The sequence below is a fragment of the Phyllobates terribilis genome, unplaced genomic scaffold (genome assembly GCF_046119375.1).
Source record: "Phyllobates terribilis strain yellow unplaced genomic scaffold, ASM4611937v1 Scaffold_1__5_contigs__length_1240528914, whole genome shotgun sequence".
Taxonomy (NCBI): Eukaryota; Metazoa; Chordata; class Amphibia; order Anura; family Dendrobatidae; genus Phyllobates; species Phyllobates terribilis.
Window position 1 is genome coordinate 1,193,959,605 of NW_027362761.1, and position 19,733 is coordinate 1,193,979,337.

General features: G+C 45.5%; 1 long non-coding RNA gene across 1 annotated transcript in view; it reads right to left on the bottom strand.

The window, feature by feature from the left end:
• The window catches only part of LOC141173235 (uncharacterized), a 96,653-nt gene that overhangs the window by 3,605 nt on the left and 73,315 nt on the right, over window positions 1-19,733 (bottom strand). The window contains exon 2 of the long non-coding RNA XR_012252621.1: window positions 501-561. This is a non-coding gene — a long non-coding RNA (uncharacterized lncRNA). The remainder of the gene's footprint in view (window positions 1-500; window positions 562-19,733) is intronic.

Genomic DNA, 19,733 nt, shown 5'->3' on the forward strand with positions numbered 1-19,733 from the left:
AGCAGACACGTTATTAAAAATTATTTGATATTATTAAACAAGCAAACCAATTTTTTAATTAGTCCATACAAACTTGGTTACTTCAGCCTCAGATTTATTACTAAATGCTTCTTCGGTTTCAATTAGCTGGCAAATGGCTGCTCAATTCAATATGCTAATTACTCGCTTCTACTATTATAAATACCAGGCTTATTAAAAAGGCAAATATTTTTTTAAACACTTTATTAAGCTGAGGACACATATTAAAAATTTTCCATTGTCTCCATATTAGTTTTATACAACAAGGATTTTTAAAGGAAAAACTTCAGTTATGAGCCGTTGGAGTTAAAGGAGCACTCCAAACAAAATGGATGTGTTACAGCTAGAGCATAAATAAACCTTGTGTCATGCCCCTCCACCCACTCGGGCCATGAGCTAGTATTATTTTTTCCATTAAAGAAACTTTAAAATATGAAGAGCATCATTAACCAAACAAAAGAGAAGTAAAGGAAAAGCCTCACCGTGTGTCAATTGATATGGAGGCTCCTTAATCGGGTGACTTGGAACCCAGTCCATTAACCACTGGAAAAAACATAAATAGAACAGAAAACAGAAAGATTTTTATCTTAGAAACTTCTCTCCAACACTGGAAATGGACGGAAGGACATTTTCTTTTTAAACAAAATAAGCGAATGGTGCTGCTGACAAGCATTGGCTGCCCTTCTGCCTTTTCAAGGAAAGTGATAATTGAACAGTGTAACACACTGATTGTGGCCAAACTAGTTAGCCACAACCTGATGTCACGCCAGGTGTGAGTGCAACACAGAGAGTTCCGCCAGATGTGAGTGCAACACAGAGGGAAAAGGGAGCACAGACACTAGGGAAAGGGAGAAGAGGTGACTTCCTAATCTGGACTAGGGTCACCCTGTCTTCCCCTAACGTCCCTATACAGCCTCCGCAGCTGTCGCCGATCTGGTGCCTCGCCCTACTATCCCTGGCTAAGGCTGTAACTGGGGGTAGAAGGAGATGAGCGCTAGTCGACCTCCGCTAGCACTCTAAAGACAAAAGGGGAAGACAACACAGGGGGATAACAACTTAGTTTTTATAAGAACTCCAACAGGGCACATGGCCTCAAGACTCCAATGAGGACGTGATGCTTCTTCAGCCAAGTTCCAAGTAGAAATGAGTATAACCGGCCACGCCATCTAGGCACACCAGGTATACAGTACAGACCAAAAGTTTGGACACACCTTCTCATTTAAAGATTTTTCTGTATTTTCATGACTATGGAAATTGTACATTCACACTGAAGGCATCAAAACTATGAAATTAACACATGTGGAATTATATACTTATCAAAAATGTGTGAAACAACTGAAAATATGTCTTATATTCTAGGTTCTTCAAAGTAGCCACCTTTTGCTTTGATGACTGCTTTGCACACTCTTGGCATTCTCTTGATGAGCTTCAAGAGGTAGTCACCAGAAATGGTCTTCCAACAATCTTGAAGGAGTTCCCAGAGATGGTTAGCACTTGTTGGCCCTTTTGCCTTCACTCTGCGGTCCAGCTCACCCCAAACCATCTCGATTGGGTTTAGGTCTGGTGACTGTGGAGGCCAGGTCATCTGGCATAGTACCCCATCACTCTCCTTCTTGGTCAAATAGCCCTTACACAGCCTGGAGGTGTGTTTGGGGTCATTGTCCTGTTGAAAAATAAATGATGGTCCAACTAAACGCAAACCGGATGGAATAGCATGCCGCTGCAAGATGCTGTGCTAGCCATGCTGGTTCAGTATGCCTTCAATTTTGAATAAATCCCCAACAGTGTCACCAGCAAAGCATCCCCACACCATCACACCTCCTCCTCCATGCTTCACGGTGGGAACCAGGCATGTAGAGTCTATCCGTTCACCTTTTCTGCGTCGCACAAAGACACGGTGGTTGGAACCAAAGATCTCAAATTTGGACTCATCAGACCAAAGCACAGATTTACACTGGTCTAATGTCCATTCCTTGTGTTCTTTAGCCCAAACAAGTCTCTTCTGCTTGTTGCCTGTCCTTAGCAGTGGTTTCCTAGCAGCTATTTTACCATAAAGGCCTGCTGCACAAAGTCTCCTCTGAACAGTTGTTGAAGAGATGTGTCTGCTGCTAGAACTCTGTGTGGCATTGACCTGGTCTCTAATCTGAGCTGCTGTTAACCTGCGATTTCTGAGGCTGGTGACTCGGATAAACTTATCCTCAGAAGCAGAGGTGACTCTTGGTCTTCCTTTCCTGGGGCGGTCCTCATGTGAGCCAGTTTCTTTGTAGTGCTTGATGGTTTTTGCAACTGTACTTGGGGACACTTTAAAAGTTTTCACAATTTTTCGCACTGACTGACCTTCATTTCTTAAAGTAATGATGGCCACTCGTTTTTTTTTACTAAGCTGCTTTTTTCTTGCCATAATACAAATTCTAACAGTCTATTCAGTAGGACTATCAGCTGTGTATTCACCAGACTTCTGCACAACACAACTGATGGTCCTAACCCTATCTATAAGGCAACAAATCCCACTTATTAAACCTGATAGTGCACACCTGTGAAGTGAAAACCATTTCCGGTGACTACCTCTTGACGCTCATCAAGAGAATGCCAAGAGTGTGCAAAGCAGTCATCAAAGCAAAAGGTGGCTACTTTAAAGAACCTAGAATATAAGATATATTTTCAGTTGTTTCACACTTTTTTTGTTAACTATATAATTCCACATGTGTTAATTCATAGTTTTGATGCCTTCAGTGTGAATGTACAATTTTCATACTCATGAAAATACAGAACAATCTGTAAATGAGAAGGTGTGTCCAAACTTTTGGTCTGTACTGTATATACACCCAGACTAAAGGGAGGTAGTCGCTGGGTCCTAAACACACCCTCCTATCTAGGCTGCTGTCTGTATTTCTATACATGGAGATCTCCTGTAAACCACTGCAGGGCGACTGTCACCTCTGACACACCCATGACACCTGAGCACCAAGGGCTTGAAGCACTGGAAAAATCAATGGAGTTTACTGTTAAGGTGGTTATCCCACAATCACAACTTATCATCTGTCCACATAATAGATCATTAATGACTGCTGGATCCCCTACCTTTAGGACATTTTTCTCCTAGACCAAGTCTATGGGACCAATGATAATAGCCAAGAGCTGTACTTGGTTATTGATGTTAATTAGTGATGAGCGAACGTTCTCGCCACTACTCGGTACTCGCCTGAGCATCATGGTGCTCGACAAGCTCGGCGCTCGGCGAGTATTTCCAGGTTGCTTGGGTGGGAACTCGGGTCCCCTCCCTGCATGTTTGGCGCTCTTTAGAGAGCCAATGAACATGCAGGGATGGCTTGCCATGCACAGTAATGCCGTAGCCATGTTGGTTGTGGGCATTACAGTGATTGGCTGGCCGCACAGCATTATCAGGTGTATATTAGACCTGGCGCCGCCATGCTCGTCACAGTCACTCCGGATCATACAGTGTAGGGAGCGGTGCTGCTGTGTCAGGGAGAGATTTTCTTGTGTATTAGGTAGTGTAGGGAGAAAAACCATACATTACACATATCCATCTTAACAAACAATCCTTTTGAGGACTAACTAATCCATCTGCAGAAATATCAGGCAGGCAGTGTATATAGGCAGGCAGGCAGTGTATATAGCAGACTGCAGTGCACATAGCACTCCAGTCCAGTTTTGTCGGCTGCTGCTGTTAGATATTTGTGGAAATAGGCCCAGGTCTCAGGGGCCAGGAATAATTTTTTTTGCATCTTAATCCTCAATATTTGCTTAAAAAGCAATCCAGAGAACACGGTTTTTGCTTGCTGGCACTGCAGAATACAGCCAGGTCCTTTCCAGATTACAGAGCTAAAAATCCATCTATTTAAAACTGTGTTTTCTCCGTCACACGGATCACATATACGTTTTCCGAAAATACTGCCATTTCTGGCCTCCATTAAAAAATTCTTTCAGTGTGTCAGTGAAGCAATTCACAGCAGTTTGCTGGTCAAACTACTTACCTACAGGCCAGGTATTTAAGACTCTGTTTTCTCCGTCACACGGATCACAAATAAATTCTCTCCAAACTCAGTCATTTGTAGTGAGCGTAGAAGATACTGTCCTCCATTTAAAATGGGCAAGGCACGTAGCAAGGGACGGGGAACAGGACGTGATGGTAATGGTGCATGCAGAGGCCGAGGACACGGCCGTGGGCAAGCCAAAATTGTGTCACAACAAACAGCCACATCTTCTCACCTGACCTTCCTGTCCCAATTTCTAGGGGACCACAGCACACCACTATTGAACCCAGAGCAGTGTCAAAAGGTTGTTGGTTGTTAGACACCACCACCACCACCCTGTCTTCCACACGGTCAAGTCTCAGTAGCAGTGAGTCTGAACAGCATATTCCTCACCCTGATCCTCCTTCCTCCCACCAGGCCGAGTACCCAGAGACCACTGATCCCACACTTGGACACTCTGAAGAGCTGTTCACTTTTCCATTTATAGATTCGGGCCTCTCGCCCAGTCCACTTACATAGTTACATAGTTACATAGTTACATACATAGTTACATAGTTTATAAGGCCGAAAAAAGACAAGCGTCCATCCAGTTCAGCCTATTTCTTGTGCACTGCAGCTATTCCGCAGCGTTGATCCAGGGGAAGGCAAAAAAAAACAAACAAACAAAAAAAAAAAAACATGCAGTATAGGCCAATTGACATCATTGAGGAAAAAATTCACTTCCCGACACCAATCTGGATTAATTAACTATCACTAAGCATAAGATGTAATTTTATTGTTCTCAAGAAAGGCGTCCAGGCCTTTCTTGAATTCATTAAGTGAGTTGGACATCACCACTTCCTCTCCCAGAGAGTTCCAGAGTCTCACGGCTCTGACCGTAAAGAATCCCCTTCTATGCTGGTGCAGGAACCTCCTTTCCTCCAGACGCATAGTGTGCCCCCTCGTCTTTGTCACCATCCTTGGTATAAACAGGTCATGGGAGAGATCTCTGTACTGCCCCCTGATGTATTTATACATGTTTATGAGGTCTCCCCTAAGCCTTCTCTTTTCCAACGTAAATAGGCCTAATTTTGACAACCTCTCTGGGTATTCTAGTCCCTCCATTCCCTTTATTACCTTAGTCGCCCTCCTTTGTACCCTCTCTAGCTCCAATATGTCTTTCCTGAGCACCGGAGCCCAGAACTGTGCACAATATTCTAAGTGCGGCCTTACCAGCGCTTTATACAGAGGAAGAACAATGTTCTCATCATATGCCCCTATTCCTCTTCTGATGCATGCCATGACTCTATTTGCCTTCGCAGCTGCTGCCTGACACTGGGCACTCCAATTTAATTTGCTATTAACCAAGACGCCCAGGTCCTTCTCCATGTCAGATTTCCCCAACGTTTTCCCATTTAATATGTATGGGTGATTCCTGTTTTTCTTTCCCATGTGCATGACCTTACATTTATCGGCATTGAACCCCATTTGCCATTTTTTGGCCCAACTCCCCAATTTATCTAAATCCTCCTGTAGCTGTGCCCTATCCTCATCTGTGTTAACTACTTTACAAAGTTTAGTATCATCTGCAAATATTGCTATTTTACTATGCAACCCTTCCACTAGATCATTAATAAATATATTAAATAATATAGGACCCAAGACTGACCCTTGAGGCACCCCGCTAGTAACCCTGACACACCCTGAGCTTACTCCATTGATAACCACCCTCTGCTTTCTATCACTCAGCCAGCTATTTACCCACTTGCACACATTATCCCCCAGACCAAGCATTCTCATTTTATATACCAACCTTTTGTGTGGCACGGTATCAAACACTTTGGAGAAGTCAAGGTATACAACATCCACTGACTCTCCCCGGTCCAGCTGTGAGCTCACCTCCTCGTAGAAGGCAATCAGGTTTGTTTGGCAGGAGCGATCTCTCATGAATCCATGTTGATATGGAGTTAGACAGTTATTATCATTAGGATATTCTACAATAGCATCTCTAAGAAATCCTTCCAACAATTTACCCACAACAGACGTTAAGCTGACTGGTCTATAGTTCCCAGGGTCACTTTTAGACCCCTTTTTGAATATTGGTACCACATTTGCTTGGCGCCAGTCTAGTGGGGAAGGAAGCGGGGCAAGAGGAGATCGCGTGTAGCGATGCCCAAATAATTGAGCAGCCACGGTCACACGAAGGCGATGGTGGGAAAGTGTCACAAGAGGTAGACGATGATGAGACACAATTGCCAGAAAGTCAGGAGGAGGACCAGGGCACGGAAGTGGAAGACGAGGTAGTGGATGATATAGTAACTGACCCAACCTGGCAGGAGGACATGCAGAGCGAGGACAGCAGCACACAGGGGGAGGGAGGCAGAGCACCCCAATAGGCAGGAAGAAGCGGTGTGGTGGCCGCAGACAGAAGGCAAGCAACCGTTCCCCGTAAAACCAACACGAAGGAAGTTGCCAGTATGACTGCTAAGTCTTCCCGAGTCTGGTTGATTTTTAAAGACTTTGCCGATAACCCCAAAAAGGCCATTTGCAACACCTGCCAGGCCAGCATCAGCAGGGGTGGCAAAATGACCAGCCTGACCACCACCAGCATGATCAGGCACATGGCAGCAAAGCACCTGACTTTGTGGGCCAAACTCCAGGGTCAAGCAACAGTGTCTGCAGGTGGCACCATTGCTTCTTCCGTTGTTGTGCATGCAAGCCAATCCCCTGTCCATGGTGCATGCGAAGATGCCTCCTGCCCTGCACCTGTCGTTGCACACTCTCAAGTAGCAACATCAGGAAGCACGTCCATGTCCTTCTTCAGTTGTCCATATCCCAGTACTTGGAACGCAAGCGCAAATATGCAGCCAACGCCCCAAAGGCCACACTACTAAATTCTCACATTTCATGACTGCTTGCGCTCAAAATGTTGCCTTTTAGGCTCGTGGAGACGGAAGCATTTCGCAACCTGATGACGGCGGCCGTCCCTCGGTACTCGGTCCCCAGCCGCCACTATTTCTCCTGGTGTGCCATCCACCCATTACACAAGCACGTGTCCCAAAACATTAGCCGTGCTCTCAACAACGCAGTTACTGGTAAAGTCCACCTAACCACGGACACGTGGACAAGTGCTTGTGGACAGGGATGGTACATCTCGCTGACGGCACACTGGGTTAACATAGTGGAAACCGGGACCCAGTTGGACCTTGGGACGGAACACGTCCTCCCTACGCCAAGGATTGCGGGCCCTAGGTCAATCAGGGTTGCCCCCACGGTCTACAGCTCCCTGCACCTCATCCTCCTCAGCCTCCTCCTCCTCTTCAGCCTCCATCTCCGAAATGACCAAATCAGTCACAAGCTGGAAGCACTGCAACACTGCCTCGGCCAAGCGGCAACAGGCAGTGCTGAAGCTAATATGCTTAGGTGAAAAACCACACAATGCTGAAGAGTTGTGGAGAGCTCTGAAAGAGCAGGCAGATCTGTGGCTCACACCGCTGAACCTACCGCCAGGCATGTTCGTGTGTGACTATGGCCGGAACCTGGTGGCTGCTCTGAGGCGAGGCGAGCTCACACACGGCCCATGTGCCTAACCTCGTGGTTCAGCATTTTCTCAAATCCTACCCGGAGCTGCCAGATCTGCTTTTTATAGTACGCCGCCTGTGTGCTCATTTTAGAAAGGCAGCTATAGCTTTCGCCACCCTTGCAGTGTTTCAGAAGCGTTTGCTGCCTCCGGCTCACAGACTGGTGTGTGATGTCCCCACATGTTGGGACTCTACACTGCAGATGTTGGGAAGGATTTGTGAGGAGAAGAGGGCAGTTGTGAAGTACCAGCATCAACAAGGCCATCGGTATTCAGTTCAGACTCCAAACATAAGACCTCAGGAGTGGACATGGATGTCAGACATATATACCATCCTGCAAAACTTTTAGGACTCCACCAAGAGGGTGAGCGGCGATGACGCCATAATTAGCGTCACCATTCTGCTTCTCTGTCTTCTGAAATGCTCTCTGCTCACAATCAAAGAGGATGCATTGCAGATGGAGCACGATGAGATGGAGCAAGGAACCATACAGGGTGATTACACACTGCCAAGGGTCATCTCATCCCAACGTGGATTGGGTGACAATGAGGAAGAGGAGGAGGAGGAGGAAGGACAGGAGCTAGTTTCATGCACTATAGATGGTATTACCTGCACAGCTGTTCAGCGTGGATGGCCAGAGGACAGAGAGGAGGAGGAGAAGGAGGAGAGCATGGTCAGTCATCCTCTTGGTGAGGACACGGAAGTCTTGCCTGTTAGTAGTCTGGCACGCATGGCCGAGTTTATGTTACACTGCCTTTCCCATGACCCTCGCGTTCTCAAAATTTTGGGTGACAGTCATTACTGGCTGGTGACACTTCTAGACCCACGCTACAAGGAGAACTTTACATCTTTCATTCCTGAGGCGGACAGGTCTACAAAAATGGGGCTGTACCAGAAGGCCCTTGTTGCGGAACTATTAAAAAAATTCCCATCTGAAAACACTGGCGGCAGAGGGCACACTTCGTTGGACAACCAAGGAGTACAGGCGAGAGAGACACAATGCCAATCCAGCAGAGGCAGGGGAACACTGTCAAAGATCTGGGAGAGTTTTCTCAGACCCTCCCATCGCACAGGCCCTGAGGCCCGGGGTACTCTCACAAGGAGTGCAAAGTTTGGGAAGATGCTGAGGGAGTACCTTGCCTACCGTATCACCATACTCTGTGATTCCGCTGTGCCTTATAATTATTGGGTATCCAAGCTGGATACGTGGAATGAACTGGCTCTCTACGCCTTGGAGGTCCTGGCCTGCCCTGCCACCAGCATTTTATAAGAGCGGGTTTTTAGTGCCGCTGGTGGAATTATAACTGATAAGCGCATTGGCCCGTCAACTGAAAATGCTGACAGGCTGACTCTTATAAAAATGAACAAGGGCTGGATTGGGCCCGACTTCTCAATACCACCGATTGATAGCAGCGTAACATAAACTCCAATCCAGTGTCTTTTCTTGGGAGGTGTATTCCAATGCACCTTTTCACACCCACACATGGGTAGACGCTTCCTGATTTTGGCTATTTGCTCTTGTCCTCCTAATTCTTCTCCTCCTCCACCACCATATCACCAGGGTGACCATGGTCCATGATGCAACACCCACCTAATTTTTTTAAAGGGTGTTTATGATGCCTGTAAAAAAAAATTTTTGTATGTTCATGTATACCCCCATGGGGTAAATGTTTTTCAGCCTATACACTTAGTGTATGAGCATTACAAGTATAGGAGGCACTCTCCTTTCTCTCCTTTCTAATGGGTACATTTTTTTATGAGGCCCTCCTACACATCTCTTCCAAGGGGCATTGAAGTGCCCTAAAATTTTTGGCAGCCATTGCATTCACTGCATAGGCCAACACTATGGGAGACTCTCTCCTTTCTAATGCGAATTTGTCATTACTGTGGCCCTGCCCTGTGTGTCTTTAAATTCTTAGTGGGGTTTTTCCCAAAATTGGTCAGCCGTTGGACTCACTGCATACCCTATAACTGTATAGCAGACTCTCTCCTTTCTAATGGGAACATGTCGTACCTTGTTACTGTGGCCCTGATCTGTGTGTCTTTAAATTCTTAGTGGGGTTTTTCCTAAAATTGTCAGCCGTTGGACTCACTGCATACCCTATAACTGTATAGCAGACCCTCTCCTTTCTAATGGGAACATGTCGAACTTGTTACTGTGGCCCTGCCCCATGTGTCTTTAAATTCTTAGTGGGGTTTTTCCTAAAATTGTCAGCCGTTGGACTCACTGCATACCCTATAACTGTATAGCAGACCCTCTCCTTTCTAATGGGAACATGTAGTACGTGTAACTGTGGCCCTGCCCCATGTGTCTTTAAATTCTTAGTGGGGTTTTTCCTAAATTTGGTCAGCCGTTGGACTCACAGCATACCCTATAACTGTATAGCAGACTCTCTCCTTTCTAATGGGAACATGTCGCACCTTGTTACTGTGGCCCTGCTCTGTGTGTCTTTAAATTCTTAGTGGGGTTTTTCCCAAAATTGGTCAGCCGTTGGACTCACTGCATACCCTATAACTGTATAGCAGACTCTCTCCTTTCTAATGGGAACATGCAGTACCTTGTTACTTTGGCCCTCCTCTGTGTGTCTTTATATTCTTAGTGGGGTTTTTCCTAAAATTGGTCAGCCATTGGACTCACTGCATACCCTATAACTGTATAGCAGACTCTCTCCTTTCTAATGGGAACATGTCGTACTTGTTGCTGTGGCCCTGCTCCATGTGTATTTAAATTCTTAATGGGTTTTTTCCTAAAATTGTCAGCCGTTGCACTCACTGCATACCCTATAACTGTATAGCAGACCCTCTCCTTTCTAATGGGAACATGTCGTACCTTGTTACTGTGACCCTGCTCTATGTGTCTTTAAATTCTTAGTGGGGTTTTTCCCAAATTTTGGCAGCCCTTGTAGTCACAGCATGGGCATTACCACTATAGGAGACCCACTCCTTTATAATGGGAACATTTTTTTTTACTGAGACCCTCCTTTATGTCTCTTCAAAGGGTTATTGGGTTGCGTCCAAATTTTTGGCAGCCCTTGCAGTCACTGGATACGCAATAACAGTATAGGAGACCCACTTGTTAATAATGGGAACAACAAAGCATAACCGGCTGATGGCTCTCTAACAATAGCTAGGGCCGACTGCTGGCCTTTTAAGAATAGTAAGGGCCATCTAAAGTCTCTATAAAAATAGGCTTCATGACTTTCAGAGTCCCTCCATCATAAATAAAACAGGATGCGTCTGATGATGTGTCACACACAACATTGCCAGCTAAGGTTGTAAAATGTTAAAATTACATTTCCTGGTGAATGCATTTGTCTTAAAAAAAGAACTTAAAAAAAAAAAAAACAATAGGATCTTTCTTTAGCATAAAAAACAGCGTCACCAATTTAACAACAATGTAATCATATTGTTCAGCTCATGCACCTCCTCCTCCATCTCCGAAATGACCACAATCAGTCACAAGCTGACAGCACTGCAACACTGCCTTAGCCAAGAGGCAACAGGCTGTGCTGAAGATAACATGCTTAATGCTTAGGTGACAAACCGCCCAACGCTGCAGAGTTGTTGAAAGCTGTAACACAGCAGCCTGATCTGAGGCTCTCACCGCTGAACATACAGCCAGGCATGGTCGTGTGTGACAATGGGCGGAAACTGGTGACGGAGAAATGACAGCCAGGGTTGATATGGTTTCCCTCTATGCCAGTCCTTTCACCGAGCTAAAGAATATGGCTGTGGTGAAATACAACTCCCACTGAGAAGCTGTTTCAGATTGAAAAACATTGTGCTCACCAGAGGATTTGATTCTGAGGGTTAACCTTTCTCCCCCGCTCAAGAGCCCCAGAGCAGCTGCAAAGTTAGCGCTATCATGAACTCCCCTGAGGTAAAAGCCAAGGCACACCAGAGGATTCTCTGGTGGGACTGTCCAACTCTGCTGAGAAGCAGTCCTGGCTAAGAAAAGTGTGTGGAAAGGTTACCGGACACTCTACGGCTGCTTTTTTACTGAGGAGGAAACACACGCAAACATGGGGAGAACTTACAAAGTCCTTGCAGATGTTGTCCTTGCTGGGATTTGAACCCAGGATCCCAGCGCTGCAAGTCTTCAGTGCTAACCACTGATCCAATGTGCTGCCGTTCACCCTCTAATATCTAACAGGCTGGAGAAACTTGCACCTTCTGCCACTCTATCTTCAGCTCATTTGTGAGAAAATGTATTTGGGCAGCCACTCAGTCTACCAAATAAAATTCCTGAGAAGGAAATTGGGGATGGCTTCGCTACTGGTACTGGGGGCAGTGCTAATACCATGGCGTTGTACCATAGTTTGCTGGAAATATTCCAGGCTGGTAGGAGGCAAGCAAATTCCCACAGAAAAGTACCAGCAGTAATGTTCAGGGACCCACGCTTGTAGAAGATGGAGACAACACCGGGAGAAAGAGTGACAGCTGGGGACCGAGTATGGACACGAGGCATGAGGCATGTGGTTGTGAAAAGCTTCCGCCTCCACGAGCCTAAAAGGCCACATTTCAAGTGAAAGCAGCTTTACAGGACTTCCTGTGAGAAATGACACGCAGGGTAGATAGGGTTTCCCTCTATGCCAGTCCTTTCAGCGAGCTAAATACAACAGTCAGCAAAAAAAAGTTGTGGACTGGCTCCGTACCGTCCCTGGCCACATTCACCAGTCCACGTGTTTGTGGTTAGGTGGTCCTTCCCAGTAAGTGAACTGGGGAGGGCATGGGTAATGTTGTGGCACCCGTGCTTGTGGAAGGCGGAGGCGATACCGTAAAATATAGTGGTGGCTGGGGACCTAGTATGAACACCCAGCCGCCGCCGGCATGAGGTTTTGAAAAGCTTCCGCCTCCACGAGCTTAAAAGGCCATATTTCAAGTGCAAAAAGCTGCCCAGAAATCTGGCAGTTTAGTATTGCAGCCTGTGGGTGGGTGGGTGTGTGGCTGGCTGCATACTTGCACTTGCATTCCAAGTAACAGAAAACTAAGCAGATGGTGGCCTCTATCATCATCATGGCCTCACCTTGGCACTATGAACTCTTCTAAAGGAGAAGCCAGGGCCCTCCGGAGGAGTCTCCGGTTCTCTGGTGGGCCCGTCCAACCCTGCCGAAAAGCAGCCCTGGCTAAGAAAAGTGTGGGGGAAGGTTCCGGGACACTCTATGGCTGCTTTTTTAATGTGGATCGGCCATGCTTATGCATGTTATTTCTCAAACCGCATTACAGATCAGGCCATTGTCCAACTCCGTATTCAAGACATTAAATGTGCAAAGAAAGATGTGTGTGTGTCAAAGCACCACCAACAAGGGTGAGTTGATGTTGGACGGGCTGCCATTGCTTCTGCAACAAGCTGCATTACAGGACTTACTGTGAGAAATGACACGCAGGGTAGATACGGTTTCCGTCTATGCCAGTCCTTTCACCGAGCTAAATACAACTGTCAGCAAAAAAAGTTGTGGACTGGCTTCATACCATCCCTGGCCACATTCACCTGTCCACGTGTTTGTGGTTAGGTGGTCCTTCCCAGTAATTACACTGGGGAGGGCACGGGTAATGTTTGGGACCCATGCTTGTGGAAATAGGAGGCAATACCGGGAAATATAGTGGCGGCTGGGGACCGAGTATGGAAACCCGGCTGCCGCCGGCAAGAGGTTATGAAAAGCTTCCACCTCCATGAGCCTAAAAGGCCATATTTCAAGTGCAAGCAGCTGTCAAAAATTTGGCAGTATAGTATTGCAGCCTGTGGGTGGGTGGGTGGCTGGCTTCACACTTGCGCTTGCATTCCAAGGAATGGGGTAGGGACAACTGAACGCTGCACTTGGACAAGGACGTGGACGGTGATTGTTGCAAGTCTGCAATGACAGGCTCTTGGCGGGAGGCATCTTCGCATGCGCCAATGATCACTTATGATGGGCACACTTTTAGGCAGTGACCTGGGAGTCAGAGATTCTTCCAGAGGTCTTCCCCATGCAGTTCCCATGTCTTTTCAGCACTGTGTGCATGTGTCTGATGATGTGCCACACACACCACATGGCCAGATAAGGTTATAAATTGTTAAAATGAAATTTCCTGGTGAATGCATTTGTCTTGGTTGAAAGCAATGCAAAAGTGCAAAAATGCATCAAAAACGCTACGTGTGAACATAGCCCAAGGTATGGAGGAGTATTTTTGTTTTTGGTTATTTATTTTGCTTTATATACATTGTACATGTCATGGAAAGGATGTTCCTTAGCATATTTCCCAGGAAATCCATTTTGGTTTCGTTTTTGTATGTTTTATTGTGAGTCCGTAAAAGTGGCGTAATACTCTGACAACGTTGTTGACAGCAGTGACATGGGAGCCAGAGATGCTTCCAGGGGTCTTCCCCATGCTGTCCCCATGTCATTTGAGCACTGTTCCCATCGATTTGGGCAATTTTTAGGCCCTCTGCAGCCCGCCGAGGGGAGCCGCCTGAAAAATGTTCGAGTTTCCCATAGACTTACATTGGGCTCGTTGCTCGTGTCGAGCACCCGAGTATTCCAATTTGCTCGACCCGATCATTGAGCACCCGAGCATTTTAGTGCTCGCTCATCACTAATGTTAATCTTATAGACCTTGACCAGAGAACCGATGCCCATCCTTAATTGATGTTCCATGTAAGCAGGGCACTCTTGTTCTCCTGCAGTAGAACCTACAGTTATTTGCAACTTTTCCCCGACACTATAATTAATTATAAGTTGTGATCGTTAAACAATCCCTCTAAAACTGAAGTTACACATAGACTTGGGCCCAACTTTTTCGACCATTTTGATTGTTAAATTGGGATTTTAAAGGGAATCTGTCACTCAATTCATGGTGACCAAATCATGGGCACAGTGAATTAGATTCTTTGTTCATAATTGCAGCTAGGTATGCTATATTTTAAAGTTCTTGGGTGTTTCAGAAAAAAACATTGTTTGAAGAGCTGGGCTTAGACAATAGGGATAGTCAAGATGAATCCAATGTGACCCCACTCCAGATCATTGTCAGGTTTTTCTCATATGCATTCATGGGGAGAGTTTTGGCAATCCCTTGAACTGGGAAGGTGGGGGTGGGAGAGAATCTGGGCAAGGACTGAATTTGTCTCATCTTGTCTATCCCTATGGTTTTTGGCTGGCTCTTTGAGCTATGTTTTCTTTGAAATGCTTGAGCAGCCAGGTACTGAGTCATGTTGCCCTTGGTTTGGGTAGCTTAAATCCAGTGAAAGGTTCCCTTTAAAGTCTTGACCATGAAACACCCCAAAATGCTCACTTTTGGATGGAGCTTACAAAGATGTTATAGCTTTTAATGTCCCAAACCATGGGTTTGCCCTAAAAATATGTGAGTGCCAGCAAAGTACGATGAGTGTTAAAGTTTCCAGAGCTGCGCTTGTCATTCAGAAGGTGTTAGTTTTTTTTCTTTTTTTTTTACTCTAGACCCCTGATTCGTCCTTAAACTCTTGGCAATCAGCATTCATTTATCTCTCTGCTTTGTCACCTTTCCTAAAGGAAGTAACACAGAGTTGACTAAGTGCCACTTCTTCTCCTAGTCAGCAGCTTTAGGTGACTTGAGTAGTGAGTTGCCATAAGACCATAACTTTAAAGAAACACAAAATAGAAGTTACGTTTGTCTGAAGTCTTTAACTTGAAAAGCCTGAACTGGACAGACTTGGCATTAGTAAGTAACATCTGGCAGATCCTACTGGAAACCCTCACCTCCACCATTTAACACCTGCACAGGAACCTGAACTTTGTATGAGGTCCCATTAGTTGCTGGAGGAGCGAGCCTGAGGCAAGAGAAGTCTAGCCAGATGGGTCAGTAACAGGAGTGACGAGGCAAAGCACAGAGGCAGAAATAAAAATTTGAAGTCAGATTAAAAGCTGAGGTCAGATGCCAGGTAATGAGTTAGAGCATAAGCAATCAGGCCTAGGTCAGGATAGGGGGAATAACATATTCAGATGAAGTCAAGGTACAAGCATGGTCTATAACAAGAATCAGATAACAAACAAAATATCAGAATCCAAGGAGCTCACAGGCACATTATCTGGCAACTACAGAAGAAAGCTGGGGAAATGAAATATGAAGTGGCACTGCGCCATCAGGGATAATATTATATCTACTGGGCAGCTGGACAGCACACACATATTAGCCTGGCTGAGCAGAATCTCACATCTCTGCCAAACCAATCCCCATCAGGAAAGCATCTATGCTGTCCAGGAATTTTAGCTATAACCAGTGGCGTAACTAGAATCCTATGAGTCTCGGTGCAAATTTGGACCTGAGTCCCTACCAGCATGTTAGTCAGATGTATGAGCCCCTGTAATAAGGTCTCCTGTCCGGGTCACTATCCTGTAATAATGTTCTCCATTCTGTAATAATGTCTCTCATCCTGGCCCCTTTATTTAATAATGTCCCTCGTCCTGTCCCCATTCTGTAATAATGTACCCTGTCCTGATCCCCCATTCTGTAATAATGTCTCTTGCCCTGGGCCCCAATTCTGTAATAATGTTCCTTGTTCGGGGCCCCCATTCTGTTATATTATGACCTGTCTTGGGACTCCATTCAGTAATAATGTCCCCTATCTTGGGCTCCTTCCTGAAATAAAGTAGCCTGTCCTCGGATCCTTCCTGTAATAATGTCCCCTGTCCTGGGCTCTTTCCAGTCTTAATGTCCCTAGTCTTGAGCCCCCATTCTGTAATTATGTCACCTGTCCTGGGCCCTAATTCTACAATAATGTCCCTTCTCCTGGGATCTTTCCTTAATACTGCCTCCTGTCCTGGCGCTATTGAACAGCTATTGCACTGCAGGGAGCTGGCAATACATTTCAGCTGAAAACGGCAAGACATTCAGCTGAAAATAGCGCTGGTGTCGCAGCCACCTGATTGTTTTGGGCGACTCTGCGACTGCTATCGTTACATCCCTGGCTAAAACATTATGTGACATGCAGAAGTAGTGCTGTCGCTTCAAAATCATTCAGCAACTATTAGAAATAACACAAACACAGGAGACAGGAAGTGTTGTGCTTCAGAAGCATCCAGAAACTAGAGGGGTTAACACAGTCACAGGAGACAGGGAGTGTTTTAGCAGAGCCCCAGGGGGATTGTGGGGAATTTGTCATTGTAGTCTGGCTGAAGTCGAAGAGAACGGTAGTGTGGTATCTTGTCTGACAGAAGGCAATTGAAAAGTATTCAGATCAGAAAAGAAACTAAACACAGGTCAGATAAACTCCCCGAATTAACAGTGCAGAGTATTATCGGGCAGGAAGATAAGGACTGGAAGGAATTGCGTCACAGCGATCAACTCCCTCATCAACCCTCCCCCCCTCCATCTCCATGCAGAATAAAGAATGCTGTGTACTATTGTGTCCTCGTGAAGGAAAAGCCTGTGGTTGTGTATGCATAGAAGTATGCTGCTAAGAGATCTAATCTATGCTGAATTATGCTACTGAAGAGACTGTAATACTGTGCCTTATGAAGAAACTACTGTATTTTTACTGGAGCCGGTTGCTCAAGAAACTCAAACTGTACTGTAATGAAGATTGTGCTGTAATATCCCTGAAATGCACTGGCTGTGCTTCAGATTAAATTCCACTGTTAAACTGTTGAAAAAGACTCTTGACAGATGTGTCTGGTCAGCAATTGAATCTATCGTGTGCCTGAGAGTTGGTGCCGCCTATGGTCGTTCTGAGTAATGGTTCCCCCAGGATTCCAAAGAATTCATGAAACCCGTCTCGCCCTATCTGAACCTGGCGGCGTGCGTGTAACAATTACTTTTATCACAAGTGCTGCTTTCAGTGTGAATGCGGTGGCACCTGGCGAATGAAACAGATGCAGCTGGAGCAGATTCAGGATGAGATGTGAGAACAAATAAATAAATGGTAAAAGTAAACCTGAGATAGAGTTGCTTCCCACTAATTGAGACTCTAGGATTTTTGCATATCTGCAAAACATTAGATTTTAGTTTTCAGCACTTTTCCCCTTTTGGTCAAGTCCTGGGAGGTTGGCTACAGCCCCATAGACCTTACACCTCAGAATTATATGTGCAGCTGTAATAACAGGAACATTGAGCAGTTTGGAGACGTCTTATAGCCTTTAACTTTAAGATGTTTGTCCATAAAAAATGTTTTTATTCTTCTGAGACAACTCTCTCCTCAGCTTTCTTTGCTCCATGTTCACTGTGGTACGCACCATGATAACAAACAGCACAGTGACTACTTTTCACCCTATAAATTTGCTGACGGACTGATTACAAGTTTGCAGACAGCTGTAATGCTGATTACAGGACACACCTTAGTTTAACTTGTCCCTATGGCCAAGTTATTTTCAATCATTTGTCCAGGACATTTTCATTCATTTTTATGTTAAACCACAATTTAAAAGTAACTTCTGATTTTCTTAGTTTACCAACAACTATATCCATTTGTGAATATTAGTTTTAATAGCCATATCAGATGAAATAGAATATAAAAAAGCTATAATATTATTTATTAGAATTAGTTTATTTTTTTTTAAATTTATGATGTTCACTGCTCCTTTAAGAAAGATACAGATAAAAACAACCCAGCATAATATTTTTTAGCTGGGGGAAAGGGGATATTGTTTTCTTAGTGAAATATAGTACAGTAACCATAGACAATGCAGCTGACTGTACGCAAGTCTGTAGTCTACTGGAAGAAACAAGGCATTTATAGATCGTATGTGGTTTTCTTGTCATCCCGTAAATGTAATGCTTTCACGGCTTCCCTGGTAGAGAAAAGAGAATCATTCAGACTAATAAACTCTGACGTGTGATTTGTTAGGAGCTGACAAAATTAACAGTATTTTTGTTGTAAATAAACATTCAGGAATATAATTGGCTGATTACACAAGATAAATTGTTCCGCAGATGTGTTGGTGCGATAATGTAATCTTTCTCCTGACATGTGTGCAAAATAATGTATCATCTATTCTATTAAATTAGGGATGGAAGTCGTTCTGTATCAATAAGATATGTCAGTCAGATAAGAAAATGCCATATTATTATACATAGGGTAGAATGTAAAGTAGTTATATTCTTATGCATAGAGACAGTAAAGTAATTATATACTTGTACATAGGAGGCAGTATTAGAGTAGTTACTAGCTACTGAACCGTTCTACGCCCGGGTGGCGAGCATTTTTATTGGTATATGGTCTCCCATCCTGTTATGTGCTGCCCCCATCCTGTTATGTGCTGCCCCCATCCTGTTATGTGCTGCCCCCATCCTGCTATGTGCCACCCCATCCCGTTATGTGCTGCCCCCATCCTGGTATTTGTGGTCCCCCATCCTGGTATTTGTGCTACCCAATCCTTTTCCCCCATCCTGTTATGTGTTGCCCCCATCCTATCCTGGTATGCATGGCACCCCTCATCCCTATCCTGGTATGCAGGTACCCCTCATCTCTATCCTGGTATGCATGGCTACCTCATCCCCAATCCTCGTATGTATGGCCCCCTCGGCCTTATCCTGGTATGCTTGGGCCCCTCACCCCCATCCTGGTGTGCATGGCACTCCTCAACCCCTAATCCTGGTATGCATGACACCCCATCCCTCATTCTGGTATGTAAGGTACCCCTCATCCCTATCCTGATATGCATGGTACCCCATCATCCCCAATCCTGGTATGCATGGTACCCCTTCTATCCTGGTATGCAATACCCCATCATCCCCAATCCTGGTATGCATGATACCCCTTCATCCCTATCCTGGTATGTATGGTACCCCCTCATCCCCAATCCTGTTATGCTTGGCACCCCTCATCCCCAATCGTGGATGCATGGCACCCCTCATCCCAATACTGGATGCATAGCACCGCATCCCTCATGCTGGTATGCATGGCCCCCTCATACCGAATCCTGGTATGTATTGTACCCCTCATCTCTATCCTGTTTTGTATGGCATCCCTCATCCCCATTCTGGTATACATGGCACCCCATCCCTCATCCTAGTATGCATGGTACCCCCTCATCCCTATCCTGGTATGTATGGTACCCCATCCCTCATCCTGGTATGTATCGTACCCCTCATCCCCAATCCTGGTATTCATGGCACCCCTCATCCCCAATCCTGGTATATATGGTACCCCTCATCCCTATCGTGGTATGCATGGTACCCCATCCCTCATCCTGGTATGCATGGTACCCCC